Below are 18,942 nucleotides of genomic sequence, written 5' to 3' on the forward strand. Positions count from 1 at the left end.
TTTTCCTCTGAGAGTTTTATAGTGTCTGGCCTTACATTTATGTCTTTAATCCATTTTGAGTTTATTTTTGTGTATGGTGTTAGAGAATGTTCTAATTTCATTCTTTTATGTGTGGCTGTCCAGTTTTCCCAGCACCACTTATTGAAGAGACTGTCTTTTCTCCATTGTATATTCTTGCCTCCTTTGTCATAGATTAGTTGACCATAGGTGTGTGGCTTTATCTCTGGACTTTCTATCCTGTTCCATTGATCTATATTTCTGTTTCTGTGCCAGTAGCATACTGTTTTGATGACTGTAGCTTTGTAGTATAGTCTGAAGTCAGGGAGCCTCATTCCTTTAGCTCTGTTTTTCTTTCTCAAGATTGCTTTGACTATTCGGGGTCTTTTGTGTTTCCATACAAATTGTAAAGTTTTTTGTTCTAATTCTGTAAAAAATGCCATTGGTACTTTGAAAGGGATTGCATTGCATCTGTAGATTGCCTTGGGTAGTATGGTCATTTTAACAATATTGATTCTTCCAACCCAAGAACATGGTATCTTTCCATCTGTGTAGAGTTCAGTTTCTTTCATCAGTGTCTTATAGTTTTCAGAGTACAGGTCCTTTGCCTCTTTAGGTAGGCTTATTCCTAGGTATTTTATTCTTTTTGATCTGATGGTAAATGTGATTGTTTCCTTAATTTCTCTTTCTGATATTTCGTTGTTAGCGTATAGAAATGCAACAGATTTCTGTATGTTAATTTTGTATCCTGCAACTTTACCAAATTAACTGATGAGCTCTAGTAGTTTTCTGGTAGCATCTTTAGGATTTTCTATGTATAGTATCATGTCATCTGCTAACAATGACAGTTTTACTTCTTTCTTTCCAATTTGGATTCCTTTTATTTCTTTTTCTTCTCTGATTGCTGTGGCTAGGACTTCCAAAACTATGTTGAATAAAAGTGGTGAGAGTGGGTACCTTTGTCTTGTTCCTGGTCTTAAGGGGAATGCTTTCAGCTTTTCACCATTGAGTATGATGTTAGCAGTGGGTTTGTCATATATGGCCTACATTATGTTGAGGTATGTTCCCTTCATGTCCACTTTCTGGAGAGTTTTTATCATAAATGGATGTTAAATTTTGTCAAAAGCTTTTTCTGCATCTGATCATATGTTTTTATTCTTCAATTTGTTAATGTGGTATACCACGTTGATTGATTTGCAGATATTGAAAACCCCTTGCATCCCTGGGATAAATCCTACTTCATCATGGTGTATGATCCTTTTAATGTATTGTTGGATTTGGTTTGCTAATATTTCATTGAGGATTTTTGTGTCCATGTTCATCAGTGATATCGGCCTGTGATTTTCTTTTTTGTGTGCTATCTTTGTCTGGTTTTGGTATCAGGGTGATGCTGGCCTCATAGAATGAGTTGGGAAGTGTTCCTTCCTTTGCAGTTTTTTGGAATAGTTTGAGAATGATGGATCTTAACTCTTCTCTAAATGTTTGGTAGAATTCACCTGTGAAGCCATCTGGTGCTGGACTTTTGTTTTCTGGGAGTTTTTAAATTACTGATTCAGTCTCATTACTGGTAATTGGTCTGTTCATGTGTGATGAACATGCATGATGCATGAGACCCACACAAAGTCAGAATTAGATTAAAAATGACATTTGTAAAAGGATAGCAGAGTAACCCAAAACACTACTTTTTAGTTTGTTTCCACCATACTTGCAGTTAAAGAAATTCTCTTGCCAGTAACATTTTATGAATTCAGCACTTTAAATTCAGAAAGGGTCTTAAAGGTCAACTAGTCCAACCTTTTCATTTCACAGTTGAGAGAACTGAATCTCAAAAAAGCTGAAGGTTATGTAGCTAATTAGTTACATGGCCATGTTTAGAAGCCAAGTCCATCCATCCATCCATCCATCCATCCAACTATCCAATCAACAAATAGGTATTAAGTGCCCACTGTCCAGACACTGGCTTGATGCTGAGGATACAATGATAAACCAAACCAGACATGGTTTCTTTCTTGTAGAAAAGACAAACACTAATCAAATGGTTATATGTATATATTGGCACAAAGGAGAACTACACTATGTATTGAGAGCATATAACAGGGGCTGACCTTGTCATGAAGTTTATGCTGGGAGATGAAATTTGAGTGTGTGTGAACTAGGTGAAGAGGTGGAAGAATGCACCATGGAAGTCCATGTGCTGTGATAGAAGTAAGAATAGCATATTTGATGAGCTTGAAATAGGCCAATGGAGCTGGGGTGCAGAGAGCAAGTGAGAACATGATTCAGGATTGGGCTGAAAGATAGGCAGAGGCTATAGAAAGAGACCATCTCTTGTCCTAAAGAGTTGGTGTGAGGATGTGAGGTTTGGACTTGAGCTGCCATTTTGCTGCAGTGAGGGGCAAGCCAAGGGATCAGCATGAAAGCCCTGAGGATGGTGCCAACAGCATGGAAGGGTGAGAAGAAACTACATAGTGAGAAACCAGGTCCTTGGTGGCACTGCCTGAGCTACACGGTCAAATCTCACATGAATAAAGAATTAGTGTGGTACCACTTAGTTGTGGTTTTTATGATTTAAGTATTTAAATAGGTTTTTTTGTCACTTGTTTCCCTCAAATAGGGAGTCAGCCAAATAAAAATGGCAACCACTGTGTACTTGTTGAGACGTTTGCCATTTTTTTTTTTTTTAGTAATTAATGAATACTAGCTGCATTGAATGCTCACTTCCATTATTGTGTGGGTGTGTGGAATGCTTTCTATGTCAATTTAAATCCTACTCACCTTCAAATCCCAGGTTAACCTCCCTATCTTTCAGGAGGCTGAACAGTTACCTTCATCCTCTTTTCAACAGCTTCTGTCCTTCCTGTTGGTCCATTAATAGTGTGACTCAATCTATGTGATCTTGTATTTTATTTTGTTTTATTTTATTTCATTTTATTTTATCTTGTTTTTTTAAAGACTAATTCCCTCTGACCCATTTTTTTAAATTGAAGTATACTTGATTTACAATGCTGCATTAGTTTCAGGTGTACAGCAAAATGATTCAGTTATATATACACACATATATGTGTGTATATATATATATATATACACACACACACACACATATGTATATTCTTTTTCAGATTCTTTCCCGTTGTAGGGTATTACAAGGTATCGAATATAGTTCCCTGTGCTATACAGTAAGTCCTTATTGTTTATTTATTTTATATGTAGTAGTGTGTATCTGTTAATCACTAACTCCTAACTTATCCCTCCCCCCACCTTTCCCCTTTGGTAACCTTAAGTTTGTTTTCTATGTCTGTGAGTCTATTTCTGTTTTGTAAATAAGTTCATTTGTATCATTTTTTAGATTCCACATATAAGTGATATCATATATTTACCTTTCTTTGTCTGACTTACTTCACTTAGTATGATAATCTCTAGGTCCATCCATGTTGCTGCAAGTGGCATTATTTCATACATTTTTATGGCTGAGTAATATTCCATTGTATTAATATATATATATATATATATATATATATATATATATATATATATATATACATACCACATCTTTATCCATTCATCTGTCAATGGCCATTTAGGTTGCTTCCGTGTCTTGGCTATTATAAATAGTGCTGCTATGAACACTGGGGTGCATGTATCTTTTAGAATTAGAGTCTTCATCTTTTCCAGATATATGCCCAAGAGTAGGGTGGTTGGATCATATGGTAACCCTATTTTTAGTTTTCTAGGGAACCTCCATACTGTTCTCTATAGTGACTGCACCAATTTACATTGCCACCAACAGTGTGAGAGGGTTCCCTTTTCTCCACACCCTCTCCAGCATTTGTTATTTGTAGACTTTTTTTTTTGGCCGCGCCACATAGCTTATGGGATGTTAGTTCCCTGACCAGGCATTGAACCTGAGCCACAGTAGTGAAAGTGCCAAGTCCTAACCATTGGACTGCCAGGGAACTCCCCATTTGTAGACTTTTATGATGGCCATTCTGACTGGTATAAGGTGATTTTGACTGGTAGTGAGTTTGAGTATTTTTTTCATGTACCTGTTGGCCATCTGTACGTCTTCTCTGGAGAAATGCCTCTGACCCATTTTTTCCAAAGAACACTCTTGTATTTTAATGTCAGTGCTTCACCTGTCTTTTTCTCCTTTGCATCTTTTCAAGTATTACTTTTCAAATTTTGGGACACATAAGACTCACCTTTGGGCTTGTTAAAAGGGCAGATTCTCTCATATCATAGGTGCACATATGGAAAAACCCGGTACATTAGGTATTGTATAGTATAGGTGCTTAGTGCCTAAATCATGAGTTGAATTGAATGAAAAGTCCAGAGGGATGTAATTTGGGGATTATCAGAAAGGTTTCTCCTGTAAGGCTCTAGAAATGGGCACCTCCTTCAATTTGTCCCCAGTAATCTCATAACTAGGCTGAGTATCAAGGTCAAGGTACTGTGTACTTAAAAGGCAGCCAAAATTTTTGATGACCTTAGCTAAAACTAGTGAGAGAAACCAAACCTCATCCCTCACATTCTGCATTAATAAGAACCACAGTGTCAGGAGCTCTTGACGAATAATGTATATTTCACCTGTTCTTCATTCATTTTTCGTTTCTGCCCAAGCACCTTTACTTCCTTTACTTTTGAGCTCTGATCCGTTCCCACTGATTTTTGGTTTCTGTTCTAATGGGAAGCATCTTGGTCTAATGGGGAGAGGCCAGGCCTCTACCTAGAGCACAGCTTTGTCTTGGCAAGTTGTTCGTTTCTTCCTCTCTCCCTCTGGCCCAAGCGAGCTCTGCCTCATCCACCCCTGCCTCTTATCCACACACACAGCCTCTTTCCTGTGTTTGCTACAGAGAAAGACAGTTTTCCAGCTTCTTCCAACCTAATCTTGTTTCTTTGACACATACATATGTACACACACACTTGGCTTTTCTCAATTTCATATGTGAAAATTGACACGTTTAACAAAACAATGGAGAAGTTAAAAAACTAAGAAGTCTTACAAGCCCTGGTATTAAGGGTCTGTTTTCATTGCCTTCTCTTTACCCCACTGGTGATGAATGGCTTCCCACCATGGAGTTATGGGGATGGCTGAACACACAGCATCCACCGCTGGAGAGATGAGATGGACAATGGTTTATTAGTCACACATACTCACAGTCTGGGGCAGGAGGATCCCACGTGCCACGTAGGGCTACGTGGGAGTTATACTCAGAAGCAGAGTGAACAACCAGGGGCTGTGAGAGGCAGGCTTCATGGTATCAAGAGGGTGAGGTGTACCCTGGCTTCTGTGGGAGGATGTGATTGGCTTGTTTGAATAGTTCTGAGGGCTGCAGGGAACTGTTCTTGGTCCCTGTGATAAGGAGAGTTGTTTGGCTAGAGGATCTTTGTGGCAGAGTAGGGAGAGGCACTTGCAATTAGGCTATTTGAGACCCTGCTGATTTCACCAGATCTCAAGGCAACGCATAATATTAATTTTAGGCCTTCACCACAGGGTCTCTAGTTTTTAAAAGAAATCTAAGCAGGGCCAGTCTATCTCTTTCTGGCTCCTGGTTTGTCTCCTCAGTCTTAGTTTGGGAATAGACACACCCAAGTAATTTTCTGCCTTTTCAGATTTTGTATCACCACTTTCCTCTGTAAGCCTTCGGGGGTGGATTAGGTCAAAGGTCCTTTGATTTTGTGCTTGCTCTAAATTTGAATGATTAAGCAATAACGATGAAACTGGATTGACTGTTTATACCTTAACTTTGAAGCTCTCTACCTCCTCTCTTAGGTTGGGTTCCCTAGAAGCAGAGCCTGAAGCAGGAAGTCGGGCGCATCGCGGGGAGTGCTGTTCAGGAAGAACCTGGGAGGGAGGGAGGGAAGCAGGAAAGGAAAGGGGTGGGGGAAGGTGAGCGAGGACGCGCGCGGTCTTGCTTCCTTAAAGAGAGGCTCTGAGATACAAACCACACCTTGGAGTTATCCCTGCCTTGAGAGGAGGGGTCTCTTTTGTACCCACATATCAGTCAGTCTTTGTCTGTGGGCCATGGGGTGGGGTAACTTCCTGGAGGGCATGGCTACCATCAGTCCGGGGCAGTTCTGCAGAGATGGAGGCAGCTGGGGTATCCACATTCTCCCCTGCTAGGGGATGGGTGCTCTGGCCTTGTAAATGGCATCTGGTCAAGGTACCAAGTGCATCTACTGCATATACTTCACCTACTCAACAACGCTAAGAGGCAGAAATTATATTCACTATATTTTTCAGATGAGAAAACTGAGGCATAGAAAAAGCCTGGCTAAAGTGAAGTCAGTATTCCAGCCCAGACAGCCCGGTGCCCATTTTCAGAGCATTGCTGGGGAAACATGCCTAAGAATTTCAGAGTCTCTTCTAGCTCTTCATTTTATGCTTTTAATTTTATTCAATTCATGAAATATGCATTGATCACCAGTATTATACAGAGTTGTCTCACGGGAGAGTTTAGCTGAAGGCCCCAGTTACACTGCATCCTTCTCCACTAGAGGCTTTGATGTTGAAAGACCCTTGGACCCATTTTGTCCAACATTTCAAATTATATAATTAACTTTGCATACTTTGTTAGATTCAACCTCAAACTGTCTGATGAATCTGTCCTTCTTAAATCATTCGTGTGAGTTATCTGCTCATAAAATATGTCTTTTAATGAGGAAATCTGACAATGGCTCTTCATTTAAGTCAGTAATTAAGGATATCATGGATAGGAACATTGTTTCAGCTGCCAGTGTTGTACCTTTTTATCCTTAAGCAAAAAGCTTGGAAGAGAGAGGCAGATGACTAAAGATATCTCTGAATAAGACTAGACAGTTAGCCTTCCTGGGTTTTTGGTACAAAAGGGAAATGACTGTGAACCAGGTGTTCTCTGTGAAAGAGGGTGATCCTTCTTTTTAGGATTTTACATCTTCGTTTAAAAAAAATGGGACAGGCTTCCATCAGCAGTGATCTCTGGGGAGGTGGGGAAGATTGCTAGGTAGGTTGTTTGAGCCATAAATTTTCAAAATTTTTATTTTTAGTTAAATAGATAATACATCACATGGTTTAACATTCAAAAGGGTATTATAGTAAAAAATCTCCTTCCCTTATTCTGCTGCTACCCACTTCCCTTTCCCAAAGGCAACTAGTGTTGTCAGTTTCTTGGTTATCTTTTCAGAGATGTTTTATGAATATTCAAGCAGGTACATGTAAATATTTGCTAAGATCTTTGAAAATTCAGTGGTGAGTGTAGAAATAGGAAAACCCATGTATTAGTTTCCTAAGACTGCCGAAACAAACTACCAGAGAATTAAGATAAAAGAAATGTATTCTCTCACATTTCTGGGGGCAAGAAATCCAAAATCAAGGTATCAGCAGGACCATTCTTTCTCTCAAGGCTCTTGGGAAGAATCTTTCTCTGCCACTGCCTAGCTTCTGGTGGTTTCTGGCAATCCTGGGCATTCTTTGGCTTGTGGGCACATCACTCCAATATCTGCCTCTTGTCACGTGGCATTCTCCCTGTGTGTCTCTGTGTCCAAATTTCCCTCTTCTTACAAGGATACCAGCCACTGGATTAGGGCCCACCCTAACCTAGTATGACCTCATTTTAACTTGATTACATTTGCCAAGACCCTATTTCCAAATAAGGTCACATTCACAGGTACTGGGAGTTAGGACTTGAGCATATCTTTTTAGGGGACATAATTCTACCTACTTCAATCCATAATGTTATAATTTCAAAGTTTAAAGCAGGCTTTGTAGAGAAGTAGAGTTCAGTTCACCTTTGGGATATGGAATGGAGTTGACAGTTCTCTTGTTTGGGGGAAAGCAAATACCCAGATGGAACTTTCTCTTTTGTAGAAATGAAGCAAAGACACACAACAATAAATGAAGATTTCTAAACCTCCAGTGACATCAAGAAACCAATCTGTTCCAGATGAAAATGAGAGAAGTTATCTGTGTAGTGAAAAGTGTTTACATTGGTGAGTTTTTTTCCCAACTTTTTTTTTGGCTCCTACCTATAGTAAGAAATACATCATGACCCAGACGTACAAATGTTTGAATATACATATATGAATAAATATAACTGAAACAAAGTATTGCTCCATGAAACAGCATGTACATTTGTTATTTGAAATGAATTTTAATCTTTTCTAGTCTGCCTTTTTTCATTAATTTTTTCTCAAGACCACTAATGGGTTGCCACCTGCAGTATGAATAACACTTTTCGGTGATATGTTCTTCCCTAGGAAGGGGTTTATAGATTTCAGTGCCTGCATGTTATTGCTTGTTCTTATGGAGATGTTTGTGCATGGCAGGAATAAAGTGGAGGGTTAATCTTTACCTCCCCAAGGAGGACTGAATGGCTGTGAAAGGGAAATGATGAGCTAATCACTTTGGCTCAATGTAGATTGGACTGTTGGTGCCGTACACACATGTTACTCAAACTAGGACAAATGTACTAATGTTGGGCCTTTGTGTTCCAGTGTCTTCTTGGAGTCCTAAGACCAAGATTAGGGAGTGAGGGCTGTCAATCATTTTGGAAAATCCTGAAACTGAAACAGGATTGGGTGATGTGTTTAAGGGAGAAAGAAATGTCTCTGGGACCTCTCCTCCAGGGAGAAGAGACAGCTCAAGGACGTTTCTGTTGGTGGAGTGAAAAGGAGGTGGAAAAATGAAGAGTAAAGTTAACTCTTTTGAACAGTGGTGAGGACAGGGCAGGGCAGAGGTGCTCTTCTGGGACTAGTTGTGAGCTATGTTATACGCTGTTGTCATGGATGCAGTTGGTGCCCACTCACATCCCTTTTAAGGACCCCTGATGGCATCCCTCAGCAACTATGGGTTTGCCTATTCATCGCTACCTCTTTATCTGGAGAATTTTTCTCAGCAGAGTGGGAGTCTCCTCATCTGGGAGGTTATGCTACCCCATTCCCCAAGTGGCTATGGCCAACGACGGACTGACACAGGGTACAGAAGGCTGGCCCCTTTGCCTTCGAGGTGGTATTATCCTCTGGTGCAGTTTGTATTCCAGAATTCCCTGTGGGATCAGGTTGAAGCTGAATTCCCAGTAAGATCCCATGATAACTTCACTCCTTCCCCTGGCTCATCCTGCTTCCCTCATTCCTCTGCTCTCTCCCAGAAGAAATCACGTGCCTAAGAATTCTCATCTCAGGTTCCAGTTCTAAGGAATCCAACCTAAGATGGTTACTTCTGTGTTGTAACTTCCTCAACTAGTAGTTTTACCATTACTTATTATTTTTTCTTATTACAACAAGCTTCAGCCTTGCATTTGCATTTCACTTCGAAAATTAGGGAAGCTGATCAGGGTCATGCTTTGGGTGAAGCAATACAAAGGAGTGATGCAGGAATGCAAGGGAAGTGAATCCTGGGGGTGGACAGTGACCAGCAGCAGGGTCATCAGTGGCCCCATGGGTGGAGGGAAGGAGTGGTTTCAAAGCAGGAGGGGACTGAGTCAGCCGGAAACAACCAAGGCAACTTCCTGGAAGGAGTAAACTTTCCCTTTTATTTATGGAGAGGAGTCAAAGAAAGGCTGGACTTCTACTGACAAGTGAGATAGGACTTAAGTGGTTGTAATTTAGGGGCCAGGAGTGAACTGATCTCATCTTGTCTGTATGGGCTCTTGGCATATTCGTTTCCAAGTGCTGCTGAAACAAATGACCCCAAACTCAGTGACTTAAAACACCACAAATTTATTATCTTACAGTTCTGGAGGTCAGAAGTCTGCAGTGGGTTTTCAGGACTGCATTCCTTCTGAATGTTCTAGCACAGAATCTGTTTCCTTGCGTTTTCTGGCTTCTAGAGGCCACCTGCATTCCTTGGCTCATGGCTTCTTCCTCTGTCTTCGAAGCCAGCAGTGTAGCATCTTTGAATCTCTCTCTCTCTGTTCCTCTGCTTGTGCTATCACATCTCCTTCTCTGACTCCTCTTGTGTCCCTTTTATAAGCGCCCTTGTGAATACATTGGGCATACCCAGATAATCCAGGATAATCTCCCCATCTCAAGATCCTTAACTTAATGACATCTATAAAATCTCTTTTACTACATGAGGTAACAACATTCACAGGTTCTCGATATTAGGTTATGGACATCTTTGGGGAAGGGCATTGTTCAGCCTACCACAGTTAGGGAAACCTGGACACAAAAATTATATTTTCCTTTCAACATTTGCTTCATGTTCAATGCCTGGAATCAATTTTGCTGAGCTAATGTCTGCACTTACTCCTCACTCTTTTAGCACAAGAGTTAGTCTGTGTCAGGGCTTGGAGCTGGACCAAGGTGGGCCCCTGCCTCCATTACTGGGGCCATAGGTCTGTGTCACACAGGGTTGGAGAGTGCAGGGGCTGCGTGGTATGGCTGTGCCTATCCATGGACAAGGCTTTTTCCTGGGATGATTGGACAAGGGCCGAACCATGAGTGGCATCTCCACTAGGTCCATCCAACACCGACCCTTTGACTAGATCTTTGGGAACTCGTTAAAGCCAAAAAGGAAAGGATGAGATGATTCTTCTCTGGCCACTAAGAGTGTCTGTGTATATCTGGCTCATATTTTATATCCACTAAGGAAGTGAGGGGATTTAGAGAAAGAATCGCCACCAGTCCCACTCCAGCCTCACTCTCAGTCTTTTTCTCTCCCCTAGTTTGTCATGTATTATACATCTTCACAATTTTTCCAACATCAGATCAGGAGCAGAGCTCTAGGCATAGTCTGTAGTCCATGCACATGAATCCCAGAACTACTGTTTAGTAAGATGCTAAGATAAAGTGACATATGCTTCTTTCTCCATTAAATAAAAATTCCTTGGGCTTCCCTGGTGGCGCAGTGGTTGAGAGTCCGCCTGCCGATTCAGGGGACCCAGGTTCGTGCCCCGGTCTGGGAAGATCCCACACGCCGCGGAGTGGCTGGGCCTGTGAGCCATGGCCGCTGAGCCTGCGCGTCCGGAGCCTGTGCTCCGCAACGGGAGGGGCCGCAACAGTGAGAGGTCTGCGTACTGCAAAAAAAAAAAAAAAAAAAAAATTCCTTTATAGACAGCAACTTGTGATTACTGTCAGTCAAGGGATGAATAGTGTCAGTGGGTGCTGTCATTTGATGTCAGTAATTTTTCCTTTGTAATCCTCAAATTGCCATGAAAGGTCATTGAGACTGAAGTTGGCTACAGTAAATGCATTTTGCCCAGTAAAATGCATTTGACTGAAAATTTTCCTGTTTTCTGTCTTCACATTGCTGTCCTGATATGAAAGAAATAATTTGACCCCTCAGCAAGGGATGCATGATGTCTTCCGCCCCTCAGACCTTGAGTTCATGCTTTTGAGTCTTCCCTTTCATTAATCTCCCAGGTCTTCTCTCCCTCTCCCTCTATCCTGTTCAGATTTTTCATCCACCATATTATGTAAATATGTTCTTCATTCTAGTGCTTCTTACCTGAACAGGAGCCTGGTCAACATGTGGATGGTTTGGTAAGATCTAAAGCTGGAAAGCTAGGCTACTCTCCTTTTAAGATACTTGCAGTATCTGATTTTGAGTTGCTTGCCATCTAATTTCTAAAACCCAGCAGCCATTTTCCCAGAATATTGGTTTGAGCCACATGATATTTATGACAATTCATTATTCCTAATATAATGCAGAAAAAGAGATCTTGATTAAAGGTCAAAATCACGCACACTTCCTAGTTACTTTTCACAATCCAAGATGTGGAACCATGAACTTGATGAATTCTGGGTATCATTGACATGATTCAGAAAACCAAGTGGCTGCTTCATGGATATTTCTTCAGTCTTTAATATTTCTTGCTAGCTGACTGTGACAGTTTTGTACAAGGCAAGGATATCCTTTCTTAATATGTTTTCTTCAATCCCCGAGAATATAAATGGTTGTTGATTAGTGCTATGAAGCATACAGGATTCCATATCACTCTAACATGTTTCTGAGATTTGAGCTATTTATTTTGCCAGCTCAATGTTTTCCCAATGCCAAGAAGAAATCTAACAAGACTGGAAACCCTGTGATATTCTTCACATGGGTATCGCTGTGAAAAGGACAGAATAGAGCCCAACCTGTGGGGCTTACCTGGTGGTGCAGTGGTTAAGTATCCGCCTGCCAGTGCAGGGACACGGGTTCGAGCCCTGGTCTGGGAAGATCCCACGTGCCGTGGAGCAACTAAGCCTGTGCACCACAACTACTGAGCCTGCATGCCACAACTACTGAAGCCCCGCACGCCTAGAGCCCGTGCTCCACGACGAGAGAAGCCACCGCAATGAGAAGCCCACGCACCGCAACGAAGAGTAGCCCCTGCTCACCGCAACTAGAGAAAGCCCGCGCGCAGCAACAAAGACCCAATGCAGCCAAAAATAAATTAAAAAGAAAAAAGAAAAAATTACTTAAAAAAAAAAAAACCCAGGGCTTCCCTGGTGGCGCAGTGGTTGAGAGTCCGCCTGCCAATGCGGGGGACGCAGGCTCGTGCCCCGGTCCGGGAAGATCCCACATGCCGCGGAGCGGCTGGGCCCGTGAGCCATGGCCACTGAGCCTGCGTGTCCGGAGCCTGTGCTCCGCAACGGGAGAGACCACAGCAGTGAGAGGCCCGCAAACCGCAAAAAAAACAAAAAACAACAACAAAAAAAACCCAACCTGCAACCAACTTTTCTTAAGTAATAATAATAATAACAACGATAGTAAAGAAATAAAAGACTTTTGTTTAGTTCAACAAAAAGCAATAATGCGCTGTTAGGGGAAATAAACGAAATCATCTCAGAACTTGCCTAAAGTATACAGCAGGCATTTTAAAAATATTAGGCAGAGGGTTTTACAGGTACATGTGAATTGACTGAACTTTTATCTAGGGTAGTAATAAGTATGAGACAAATAGAAAATCCTTTCACCATTGAGAGCCATTGACCTAAGGGAAACATTTTTATTGACAACCCACAAATAAAAATGCAATGTTATAGTTTCTTAAAAAAAAAAAAAACCAGATAAGTGTATTATTCAAAAGCTTTTTAAAAATTTTAAACATTTTATTATGAAAATTTCAATCATACACATACTTAGTGAGAGCTGTATAATAAATTCCCATATTCCATCACCCAGTGTCAATAATTATCATTTTAACAATCTTTCAACTTTTTTCAAAAATAAGAACTACTTGAGTCATATCCTACAGATATCCTATTCAGTTTCTTGCCTAGTCATTTCTATTCCTTATGGACTTCAAGACATCTCATGTTAATTTCAATAGATTTTCTTATCTCTTACTTCCCTGAGAAGATAGGCTATTCAGTTTGAGATCTGCCATTTTCCCTTCTCTGCACTTCAAAATGTCTCAGAATTCTGTTCTATTTCCCCCATCCTCTCCTCCTATTTCCTCAGAGAAATAGCATTTCTCCATGTGAAGTTAAACCTCCATCTGAGTATTTAGTCACATCTGTCTCCTCCAGAATCTTGTCCTATTAATTTTCTCTCCCCCATTTTCTATCTTTAGTCTTCCTCTTGGCTCCATTATCTCTGCCAGTAAACATGCTCATATGTTCTCCAAACTCAAAAGGCAGAACTACTGGGAACATCTTTTGAGCTGTCTTTCTCCCCAAACTGACTCTGACTCAAGCCTTCCCTTTAGTGGTTATTCTTTATCCACCTAGACTTGAAATCTGGGAAAATCCTTGATTTCTTCCTCTTGTTCTTCCTCCAGCCAGACTTCAAGAATCTGTATTTTTTCATTGACTTTGCATCTGCCCCAGAGTAAAAGGCTGTATTTTCTGAAGATGGTCACAAAAATGTCTCCCATCCCACATGCTCTTCTTCAGTGTGACCTTGACACTCCTGCTATTGGGTGGTAGGGTCTATGTCCCTTCCCCTTGATCTGGGTGAAACTTTGTGACTGCCTTGACCATTAAAATATGGCAAAAGTGACACTATGTGACTTCTGGGATAGGTCATAAACATGCCATGCACGTCCCTCTTGCTCTGTTAGAGCCCAGCCATCATGCTGTTAGGAAGCTCTAACTAGCTCACATGGAGAGACCACATGGAGAAGCTCTATATAAGTGTTTCAGCCAATAGCCGGCCTCAACCACCAGACAGGTGAATGAGGAAGCCTTCAAGGTGACTGTGGCCACCAGCCATTGTCAAAACTTCCCAGCTGAGGTCCCAGACATTGTAGAGCAGAGACAAGCCATCCCTATAATGCAGTATTCAAATTCCTGACCTATAGAATCTGTGAACATAATAAATTTATGCAAGTTTTTGGTTGATTTGTCATGCAGGCATAGCCCTGGAATACCCAGCCTCCCTTTCCTTGCTGTGCTCGCTCTAATTCACAGACACATCCTCTTGGCCTGATTTCTGGACTAGGCTTTTCTGTCACATTTTTAATTTGCTTCCAAACACTGGGGAATAGGCAGGGCATATTACAACAACCATTTTTCAGGTAAGGAACTGAGATTTAAGTAAAGGGAGGTTAAAATGACTCTCAAAGTAGCTTGTAGAATGGGAACTAGAACTATGAAAGGGGACTTACTCTAGATTGTAGAGTTTCTCAAGCACATTTTCCTACAGAATCCTTTCTGAAAACATCTGTCAGCATTTGAAGGACACTGGTTTCCCAAGGAACATAGTTTGGGAAATACCCTTCTAGTCCAATTTCTTCTTTTTGTAGATGAAGCTTGGGAGATTTCATTTCCAAGAGATAAAGAAAAGATACAAAAGGGACAGGAACTGGAGTGCAAAGTTGTTCTGCCAAGTCTTTATAGCTTGCTGTGTGTGGTGAGGTTTTTTTTGGTGTGCTTGTGCCTTTATAGTATTTCTATCAGCCTGGCTCTAGGTGTCCCAGGTGAGAGAGGAAAAGATAGATTTGGATGTGTCAATGCCTTTTAGTCAAAGACCACTGTAAGCACACTTGATTAAATAAATTGGGTTTATTACTCATTGCAGGGAATCATGGGGTCCCTCAGTAAGAGGGTGTTAGAACATATTATAAGATTTGGGTTCCAGTGGGATGAGTGAGGGGAGAATCTAAGGAAGCAGGAGTCTGGTCTAGATGGGTTGCTGTCAGAAAGTGAGGATAGTGCTATGATTGGGTATTCTGTGGGTGTCACAGTGACCTTGTTTTTGTTTGTGCTTAAAATTATGAAGTGGTCTTGTTTCATTTCATTTTATCATGATCTCAGAGTAACCTTGTTTGAGGCTGATATTCTGTGATTTTATGTTCTACAGGAGAACGAAAATGTCCTGGCTGTGAATGTCAAACGAGCTTGTAAATATATTGAGGTCTAGTTGTGAACATCAGATTAGTTTTGGATATCAGAGGTTGCTTTTTTCTTTTTCACAGGTCATTATTCTTAATTATTTTAGGTATTAAAGAGCAAAGCAAATCTCTTTGTCTGGGGCCAAGACTCATCCAAGGGAACCTGACCTTGTTTGGGATGGGCTCTTTACTGCTAGGTCATAGGAGACAATTAAAGCAAAGAAACCTCACAAGCAGATGGCCAAGAGACTCGGTGAGTGGTATCAGATTCTTATTGCATATAATCTTCAATAGAATAAAAGAGATTGTTTTTAAAAAAAACCCAACAACCCTTATAACCAATGTCTGTTAGAATTTTGAACCTTTCAATCACTGCTTTATTAGAAGGAACATCCTCCTGATTTGAGCCAAGAACACTCAAGAGGCACACTCACTGAGTTGCATGAGAATGGAGAGATAACATTTGTGAACTCAAAACCTGGCTCATAAAGCAACACTTGCCAATTTCACTGGTTAGCGTTAGATTTAGGACTAGAACTCAGGTCCCTGACCCCCAATTCAGTGCTATTAAATTCCCAGTGCCTCGCCCATGTACGCAGGAGTTGACACTATTCACAACGATTTCTAGAGCCAATTGTTTTTGTCCCTTTATGGCCCTTAATAGGTATGTTTTCCATGGAAATGGTTAATAACATTTTAAATAGTTACTTCAGAACTCATAAGATCTGATCATCATTTCTGTATTTGATGATACACCCCAGTGTTTTTGAAGGATAATGACTGCGCAAGAAAAGTGAGAATTTTCTCTTTACAGCAGTGTAGCTCATAATTAATTGATCATCATCTCGTATTAGTGAGATATCTTTGATCCTGCTAATTGAAAACAAGGCTATTTTCCTAAGCACAGAATAAAGGCAATATTAAACTGTTTAGTCTCTGTCTGCTTAAGGGCCAAACATTAGTTAAGTGAGTTTACAGGAACAATTAATCAAAAAGTTTAAACAACTGATTTTTTTTTTTTTAATGATTTGCTGGCCACACTGGCTGAGGAACTCTCTTACTTAACAGAATGGCTTTCCCAATATCAGACAAGTAATTTTAGTGAGGTTGAGGGAGCAGAAAGGGAAGGGGACCAGAAGACAGAATGAACATATCATCATCACCATCATCATCATCATCATCATCATCATAATGTAAGCATGATGCTTGCACATAGTTATTACTACTTAGAAGTCCTGTGACGCGTAATTTTTATTCACACTTTATAGATAAGGACATCAGGGCTACAAAATATTACAAAATTCATCCAGTGTAAATGGTATAACCAAGATGTAAATGCACATTTTTAGACTCTAAATCCTTTTCTGGGTCCAGCACTCTTTTTGCTATATCATTTGGCCTCATATTCTGATTAATGTCAAAAGAAAATATGGGCAATGCTAGAATATAAACAGGTGAGGAGGCAAATGCCCAGAATCAGTATAACTTGCCCTCACAGCTCTGGATAGGATTGTTACACTTTTGTTGGAAAGACAATGTAGCTTGTAGAGTTGAGAGATTGGTAAAATGTTCTTTGAGTTGAGTGACTGGATACTGTGAACCAGTACTTAATGAATAGTTATTATTTTGAACTCTACAAATTTCCTGTAGGAGTGCCTACAACTATGGGGTACTTAAGTAGTTTTAGAAACAAAGAATCCATGTGTTTCTCAAATTATTTCTTTTCCTCCTGCAATTCTACATTTCTTTATCCTGCTTAGCAGCAGCAAAAGGTATTATACAAGAGCACAATTCGTTATGATGTCATAGAGACGTGATCTGCTGTGTAAAGGATGCTTCTGTGCTTTGTCTTTTTATAAATTTATAGTCTAGACATGAACTTAGAGCCAACAGAATGAACATGCCTAAATTAAGGGTCAGCAAACTTTTTCTGTAAAGAGCCAGATAGTAAATATTTTAGGCTTTGTGAGTCACATGGTCTTTTTGGCAGCTTCTCAGCTTAGCTGTTGTGGAGCTCAAGTAGTCATAAACAATGCAGAAACAAACAGGCATGGCTGTGTTCCACTAAAACTTTATTAATGAAATTCAAATTCCATTTAGTTTTCACACTTCATGAAGTATTCTTCTTTTGATTTTTTTTTCAACAATTAAAAAATTGTAAAAACCTACTCTTCGCTCAAAGTTCATACAAAAACTTGGGCTTGGCTCGTGGGCCACAGTTTGTAGACTCCTGGCCTCATTAGCACAGTAGGGACTTTAAGGGATTTGTACTGGATGAAAAAGATGCGGGCTTGATTGGGAGGAGGACATTAAGACAAGAACGTACCTGACTTCAGGTTTAGAGGGGACAGGGGAGACAGCTCTTCTTCAGAGTGGGCCAGCACCTCTTCCCTGCCTCCGTCATGAGCGATGCCTGTTGCCTTGCAGAATTGTTGTTCTGAGCAGATTCACCCAAAATGACTCACCGGCCTGAACAAACCTGGGGAAGATTTTCTGCCTTTTATTCAAAAGGAGTTTGGCCCACCTGCGCCTCTTAAATTAAGATTTCCAGAGCTCAGGTCTTTAAGCCTCTTAACATCGTTTACTTCTTACACCTTTTATCAGCATACAGGAAGAGCTGCTTTTCTCATCTTTTCTTGTAAAACCCTATTCCAAATGTACAAGGTACTTTATTCACATGATGCTTCATGGCTATTTCCGGGCCTCTGATCACAGAAGCACAGAAAGTTATAGAAGATTTAAATGGCACCCTGTTAAGTGTTGTGGGCAGCATTTGACAAGACATAGATAATCTGGAGTTTCAGAGATCTGATTTGAATTTCCTGTCTACATCCCTCCCTGCTTTTTTTTTTAATTGAGGAATAAATTATATATAGGAAAATTCATTCTTTTTGGTATACAGGTCTATGAAATTTGACAAATGCATGTACCCACTGTGACATATCTGTTTTGTAACTATCATGACAAACAAGATATAGAATATTTCCATTAACCCCCAAAATTTCCTGGTGCACCTTTGTAATTATCCTCTCCCCTAACTCCAGCCTCTGATAAACACTGATCTAGTCTCTGTACCTTTCCCAGGATGTCACGTAAATGGAATCATATAGGATGTAGCCTTTGGTCTGGCTTCTTTTAAATTTTTTTTTTTTTTTTTTTTTTTTTTTTTGCGGTACACGGGCCTCTCACTGCTGCGGCCCCTCCCGCCGCGGAGCACAGGCTCTGGACGCGCAGGCCCAGTGGCCACGGCCCACGGGCCCAGCCGCTCCGCGGCACGCGGGACCCTCCCGGACCGGGGCACGAACCCGCGTCCCCTGCATCAGCAGGCGGACCCCCAACCACTGCGCCACCAGGGAAGCCCCTGGTCTGGCTTCTTTCATCTGGCACAGTGCATTTGAGATTCATCTGTGTTGTTGCCTGTATCAGTAGTTTGTTCCATTTTATTGCTAAGTAGATTTCATTATATATGTGTACCAGTTTGTTTCTATATTCTCCAATGGAAGATACTTGAGTTGTTTTTGTTTTTCAATTTTGACCATTCTGATAGGTATATAGTAGTATCTCATTATGTCTTATTTTTAATCTTTATTTGAGTATAATTGCTTAACAATGGTGTGTTAGTTTCTGCTTTATAACAAAGTGAATCAGTTATATATATACATCTGTTCCCATATCCCTTCCCTCTTGCGTCTCCCTCCCTCCCACCTTC

The 18,942-nt window shown here is 40.7% G+C and overlaps 1 long non-coding RNA gene across 1 annotated transcript in view; it reads left to right on the top strand.

Moving 5' to 3' along the window:
* LOC309796783 overlaps window positions 1-18,942 on the top strand; it is a 205,153-nt gene that overhangs the window by 59,847 nt on the left and 126,364 nt on the right. Inside the window, exon 3 of the long non-coding RNA XR_014292501.1 lies at window positions 7,841-7,962. This is a non-coding gene — a long non-coding RNA (uncharacterized lncRNA). The remainder of the gene's footprint in view (window positions 1-7,840; window positions 7,963-18,942) is intronic.

The sequence above is a fragment of the Mesoplodon mirus genome, assembly GCF_964341445.2.
Source record: "Mesoplodon mirus genome assembly, chromosome: X".
Classification (NCBI taxonomy): domain Eukaryota; kingdom Metazoa; phylum Chordata; class Mammalia; order Artiodactyla; family Ziphiidae; genus Mesoplodon; species Mesoplodon mirus.